Below are 6,984 nucleotides of genomic sequence, written 5' to 3'. Positions count from 1 at the left end.
CAAGGTTGGGTCTCGACTGTGTCTAGAAGTGAAGAATGGGTTGATTGATCTTCTCTGAGAGTATTCAGATGTGTTTGCTTGGTCCTATCAAGACATGCCTAGTTTGGATTCTGAGATTGTGGAGCATAGATTGCCGTTGAATCCAGAATGCCCGCCAGTCAAGCAGAAGTTGAGGAGAACTCATCCTGACATGGCAGTGAAGATCAAAGAAGAAGTGCAAAAGCAGATTGATGTCAGTTTCCTTGTTACTGTCGAATATCCGCAGTGGGTGGCAAATATTGTACCTGTTCCGAAGAAGGATGGAAAAGTCCGTATGTGCGTTGATTATAGAGATTTGAATAAAGCCAGTCCGAAAGATGATTTCTTGCCACACATTAATATGTTGGTATACAATACAACTAAATTCAAAGTCTTTTCGTTTATGGACGGATTTTCCGGATATAATCAAATCAAGATGGCACCTGAAGATATGGAGAAGACCACGTTCATTACACCCTGGGGAACATTCTATTAGAGTGATGCCTTTTGGTTTAAAGAATGCTGGTGCAACTTACCAGAGAGCAATGACTACTCTTTTTCATGATATGATGCATAAAGAGATTGAAGTCTATGTTGATGATATGATTGCTAAATCTATTGATGAAGAGGGACATGTTGAGCATTTGCTGAAGCTATTCCAGCGTTTGAGGAAGTACAAACTCCGCTTGAATCCCAATAAATGTACTTTTGGTGTTTGTTCTGGTAAGTTGTTGGGCTTTATTGTCAGTGAGAAGGGTATTGAAGTTGATCCCGCCAAGGTCAAAGCAATACAAGAGATGAATGCGCCCAAGACTGAGAAACAAGTCAGAGGTTTTCTCGACCACTTGAATTATATCTCGAGATTCATTTCACACATGACTGCCACATGTGCGCCTATATTCAAGCTTCTTCAAAAAGACCAGTCTTGTGATTGGACTGAAGATTGCCATAAAGCTTTTGACAGTATCAAAGAATATTTGCTTGAGCCTCCGATTCTGTCTTCACCTGTTGAAGGAAGACCATTGATCATGTATTTGATTGTGCTTGAAGAGAGTATGGGTTGTATTCTGGGTCAGCAAGTCGAAACTGGAAAGAAGGAATTTGCAATTTACTACCTCAGTAAGAAATTCACCGATTGTGAGACTCGGTATTCTCTGCTTGAGAAGACTTGTTGAGTATTGGCTTGGGCTGCTAAGCGTCTGCATCAATATACGCTGAATCATACCACTTGGTTGATATTCAAAATGGATCCAATCAAGTATATTTTTGAGAAGCCTACTTTAACTGGGAGGATTGCCCATTGGCAGATGTTGTTATCAGAGTATGATATTGAATATCAATCTTAGAAAGCAATCAAAGGTAATGTCTTAGCTGACCACTTGGCTCACCAACCAATTGAAGATTACCAGTCATTACAGTATGATTTTCCTGATGAAGAGATCTTATACTTGAAAATGAAAGATTGTGATGAACCATTGCTTGAAGAAGGGCCAGAACCTGGTTCCCGTTGGGGCATGGTATTTGATGGAGCTATTAATCAGTATGGTAATGGCATTGGGGCAGTGATTATTACTCCTCAAGGCACGCATTTTCCGTTTACATCTAGATTGACTTTCAAGTGTACAAATAATATGGCTGAGTATGAAGCTTGCATTATGGGGCTTGAAGAGGCCATTGATCTCAGAATCAAGTATTTTGACGTCTATGGAGATTCAGCTTTGGTGGTGAATCATATCAAAGGTGAATGGGAGACGAATCAACCCAGTTTGATACCATATAGAGACTATGCATGGAGGATTTCAACTTTTTTTACAAAGGTTGAGTTTCATCATACCCCTCGAGATGAAAATCGGATGGCAGATGCTCTTGCGACTTTAGCTTTGATGATTGTGGTGTGAAGTTCCAAATCTGACTGTAATGCGTCTTGATAGGCCAACTCATGTATTTGCTGTTGAAGAAGTCCAAGATGAAAAGCCGTGGTATTATGATATCAAGTGTTTCCTCCAAAGTCAGATTTACCCGCATGGGGCATCTTCGAAAGATAAGAAGACTTCAAGAAGATTAGCCGACAATTTCTACCTGAATGGTGATGTGCTTTACAAGAGAAACTTTGATATGGTTATGCTCAGATGCGTGGATAGACACGAAGCAGACCTATTGATGACTGAAGTCCATGAAGGTTCCTTTGGTACTCATTCCAATGGACATGTGTAGCGGTAAATTCATGCTCATACTCTTGGTTTAAGTGTTGAAGAAAAAAAATTAGAGTCTCCTCCTTAAGCCACTTAGATTTCGATCATTGAGACACATAAAAATCTTTAACCTATAACAAAGACCAAAGCTCTGCAATGTTACCAAAATGAATCTAAATCTCCTCATCGAATAAAAATCTTTGGTCAATCAAAGAATCTAAACTCTTTATCTCATATCTAAAAGAATACATTTGGAAATCTAAATGATCAACCACTTGCTTGTTCCAACTTTTTAACACCACTTTAAGAGCTTTGAATTTCTCCGTAAAAAATAAAAACATCCAAAATTGAAATAAAGAACTAGACGAACAAGAAAGAACAACCTATGAAAAATTACCATGAGCTAACTAGTGGTTATTAAACCGATATGGTTTTGGTCCACACAACGAATTATAATATTTGAGGATGACAAGACAATGATCAGAAAACATTCATTTGTCAATGTTGTTGTAATCACATTGTCGGTGATCAACACTATTTTGGGGCTGAGGCGTTATGATAATGAAGAATGATATTATAACTCAATGTTGTTAGGATCACAAAACCGGTTACTAGACACTATTTTGGATTTGAGGTTTTATGGTATCTTACCATGTGATTTATGAAAGGTGATGTATCAATAAGATAATAGCTAACTCCATCATTCAATATCAATTAGTTCTTGTTGGATGTATTATTCAATACGCGGTGCATCTTGAAATCATTTGTTTATTGTTTATTGACCAACCAAATTCAAAAATGTGTTGTTAATCCGAGAGATTTTTTTAAAAGTATTTTTGATTTAAATTATTATCACATAATTGATTTTGTTGCAGTGGGCTATAGTCATTGTAAGTTTTGATTTTATAAAATAAATTGATGCTATAAATATGATATATTCGGAGATGCTTAAGTCTTACCATAATAATGAGCTTTACACATTAACTTTTATTTATGTAGAATAATGTGTAGGCCAACATATATAGTTGATGATAGATGGTAATAGAGTTCTTATTTTATAAATAGATATATTATGTCCCTATTATCATCACACTGAAATATATTTGTTTAAGTATTTTTTATTAAAAATTTTAAATAAGTGTTTTCTAATATAATGTTATATCGTTTCTAATTTGTATTAAAAAATATTAATATTTAGATTATTATACATTAATAGGCTTAAAGTGTTGTGGTGTTGTTTAAAGATGAATGAATAAATTTGTTTAGCTTATACAGAAAATTGAAATGGCTAATATATTAGATATATTTGTATACACTTTTATGTTATGCGCAGCCATTTTTATTTTGAAATTGAAATTCAATCACCTTAATACATATTTAAGCAAGTTAATTTTAACAATCATTGGTTACATCTAAATTGTATCTTAATACATGTGGAGTCACTACATGTGAAGATATAAATAAGATGTAGAGCTTTAGTCTAAAGACAGTATAAAAATTGGTCAGTTGGAAGATGACATGGTGATAATATGATTTGAAGTTGTTATAATCTGAATTGGAAATTCAATGTCATCCATTTACAAATGCGCAATTTGTAAGATTATTAAATGTAAGATTTAACTTAACATATATTTGTAGACACAACCTCTTTGGAAGGAATTCCATGCTTAAGAAGCATACTAATAACATAAAACTATATCACATTTTTAGACTTGATTTAATTAAATTATATCGTTATTTGATTCAGTTTATTTTATATTATTCGATATTACTCGGTATTTTCTTATTATTTATTTCAGGTATCATTATTTAAAGCATATGTGAAAAAAAGAAAGAAAAGGGGTGCAAAAAGAAGATTTTCTAGGAAAAGCAGCAAACTGAAGCACCAAAGCCCAACCCACGTTTGGAACAAAGGAAATGGCTGTCACGACCGCCACAAGGACGTGCCGAGCGCCACGTCCCAAGACCTAGTGTTACGACCGTAACACATAGTGTGACGGACGTCACACATCCCATCCTATATTTTAGGCTTTACGTGCGTAACGGAGTGGACGGCTTCCCCTAAATTTTCTCCTGCACTCGTAGACTTTTGGAATGACACTGAAGACCCATTCTAGGAAACGGTTATTTTGAGAGGTGAATATAAATAGACCTCACAAAAGCCAATTGAAGTTTTTCTCTTGATCTCTCTTCGCCGTGCAATTTTTCCAGCAATATTTTCCCAGCATTATTTTTCCAGCACTCTAAATTTCCAAGCAATTTATTTCCTTTTCTTTTCTAGTTTAATTTCCAAAGCATACAATTTATTTTCTCACGATAGTTTCTACACCGGAAATTATTGTGTAATTTTACTGGATCTAACCTTACGTTAGATCATAGTATTTTATTTCCTTGTTTTTACTTTTCTATCTGATTGAGAATTGTGAATAACAAATCCAACCGACTTGTGGTGGAGTGTTCGAGCATCGAAGCTAGGAGATAAAATCCAGAATTCTAGTATTTTTCCAGGTTCATTCATTAATTAATTTATTGTTTTAATTTCCATATGCTTTATTCCGCTATTTATATATATTGTTTGTTTGATATGGCCGTATTTATGCATGATTATTGTTTGTGCATGTTTATCATGTCTGGCTAATTAATTTAGATATCGGTATGTAAAGTAAGCGGAATAAAGGAATTCAAATTGATTTGGTTTTAAATTTATTTTAAAATATAGTCACTCTTTTTCTGGTCTCAATTTACAGAGTTAATACCAAGGTTTTTGTATGAGAGTAAAAGACATAAAGAAGTTAAAATTAATAGAATGACGGTTTGAGTTTTTAACTGGACAGTGTAAATTGAACATTAACTTTAAATCAGGGCGAAAGCAATTTTTAAGGTTAATTAAATTCTAATCATTTTCAAAAATTATTTTTAAAAGTTAAATGTGAGGACGAGAGTTAAGCATTTAAGTTTAATCATATAATCTAAGTCAACAGAGCGAGAGTTTGAGACGGGGGTGTTTAAACGGTTAGTATTTTCTCAAAAGGAGTTTCTATAGATTCTATTATTTTCAAAAAGTGATTTTAGATTTAACGAAATAGTGAGAGCGTATGTTAAAATATAAAGTCATAGTCTAATTCAACAGAGCGAGAGTTTGAGGAAAAGACTTTTAATTAATAGTGTCTACTGAAAAGACTTACTTTAAAATTAAGAAAAAGACCAACGATGATTTGATTCCCCAATTACGACGAACTACATATTGATATCCATATTATTTGATATTTTATCTAGATCCAAATTTAGTTTTACTTTTCCCCCTAATCATTAAAGTATCATCCGCCTTAGCTTTACGCAGTGACCCTAGAAAAACAGTAGATCGATTCATTAAGTCTCTGTGGGATCGATATCTTTTAAAACTACGCGATTAGACTGTGCACTTGCAGTTAGTACCCCGATAGACTCATAAAGTCGCGATCAAGTTTTTGGCGCCGTTGCCGTGGACTTTTATTTAGTCGATATCGTAACTCTCCTGTTACGCTGTAGAGACTAAGGCAATTTTTATTTTTTTTCCTTTTTTCGTTGATTTGTATGCCACACACTCGCTCACAAGGCGAGCCGTACTACTTACGAATCAACAACGTTGAACGATATCTCCGATTATTACGACGAATTCGGGAGTATCGTGCTAGAAACAATCTTCCTCCAATCGAAATTCCTGATCTCAAAAATCTCCGTCCTTTAACGATACCAGCGATGGCCGAACCAGCTCGTGCTCTTTGAGATTACGCTGCTCCATCGCAGGATGAGCCGCATTCGAGTATTGCTCCACCCGCAATCGAAGCGAACAACTTCGAACTTAAACCTTCGCTGTTGCAAGCAGTGCAACAAAATCAATTTTCTGGAAATCCTATCGAGGATCCAAACCTTCATTTATCCGTATTTGTCCAATATGCTGACACTGTTAAAGCTAATGGTGTCACTTCAGAGGCAATTCGACTTCGTCTCTTTCCTTTCTCGTTAAGAGATAAAGCTAGAAGATGGCTTCAATCTCTTCCTTCCAACTCAGTCACCACATGGAATGAGTTGAAGAAAGTCTTTCTTGCCCGATATTTTCCTCCAAGCAAAACAGCTATGTTGAGAGCCCAGATAAATGGATTTAAGCAAAAGGATAACGAATCTCCTTTCGAAGCATGGGAAAGATACAAGGACATGATGAGACTTTGTCCACACCATGGTTTAGAAGACTGGTTAGTAATTCACACCTTCTACAATAGTCTCTTGTACAACACAAGGTTAACAATAGACGCCGCCGCCGGTGGTGCGCTTATGGATAAACCTTACACCGACGCTTATCAACTTATCGAGAGCATGGCCCAAAATCATTATCAGTGGGGAAGCGACCGAACAATGGTAGAAAAACCTCAAACGAAAGGTGGCATGTACGAGATAAGTAGCCTTGATCATGTTAATGCAACAGTGGATGCTCTTGCCCAGAAAATTGAAAGTTTAAACGTATCACCTCCAGCCACCGTGGTTGCCGTAACTCAAAATTGCGAAGTCTGTGGAATCCAAGGTCACACTCCTATAGATTGTCAACTCCTAACAGGAATTCAAACAGATCAGGTGAACTATGTTCAAGGTAATCCTTACTCGAATACCTATAACTCAAACTGGAAGAACCATCCTAATTTTTCATATAAAAGTAACAACGCTTTATACGCACCAGGTCAAGCTCCCAGTCAAGCTCCAGCTGTACCACATGGATATCAAAAGCCGACCCCATCTACAC

General features: G+C 35.8%; 1 non-coding gene across 1 annotated transcript; it reads right to left on the bottom strand.

The window, feature by feature from the left end:
- Positions 1-6,326: 6,326 nt before the first annotated feature.
- LOC127108864 (small nucleolar RNA R71) lies at positions 6,327-6,433 on the bottom strand. Its single transcript, XR_007796366.1, has one exon. It is a non-coding gene; the product is annotated as a small nucleolar RNA R71 (small nucleolar RNA).
- Between the last annotated feature and the right edge of the window lie 551 nt (positions 6,434-6,984).

Source organism: Lathyrus oleraceus, chromosome 7 (assembly GCF_024323335.1).
Source record: "Lathyrus oleraceus cultivar Zhongwan6 chromosome 7, CAAS_Psat_ZW6_1.0, whole genome shotgun sequence".
Taxonomy (NCBI): domain Eukaryota; kingdom Viridiplantae; phylum Streptophyta; class Magnoliopsida; order Fabales; family Fabaceae; genus Lathyrus; species Lathyrus oleraceus.
The sequence above is the reverse complement of the archived record's forward strand: the minus strand, read 5'-3'. Positions and strand labels throughout refer to the sequence as shown.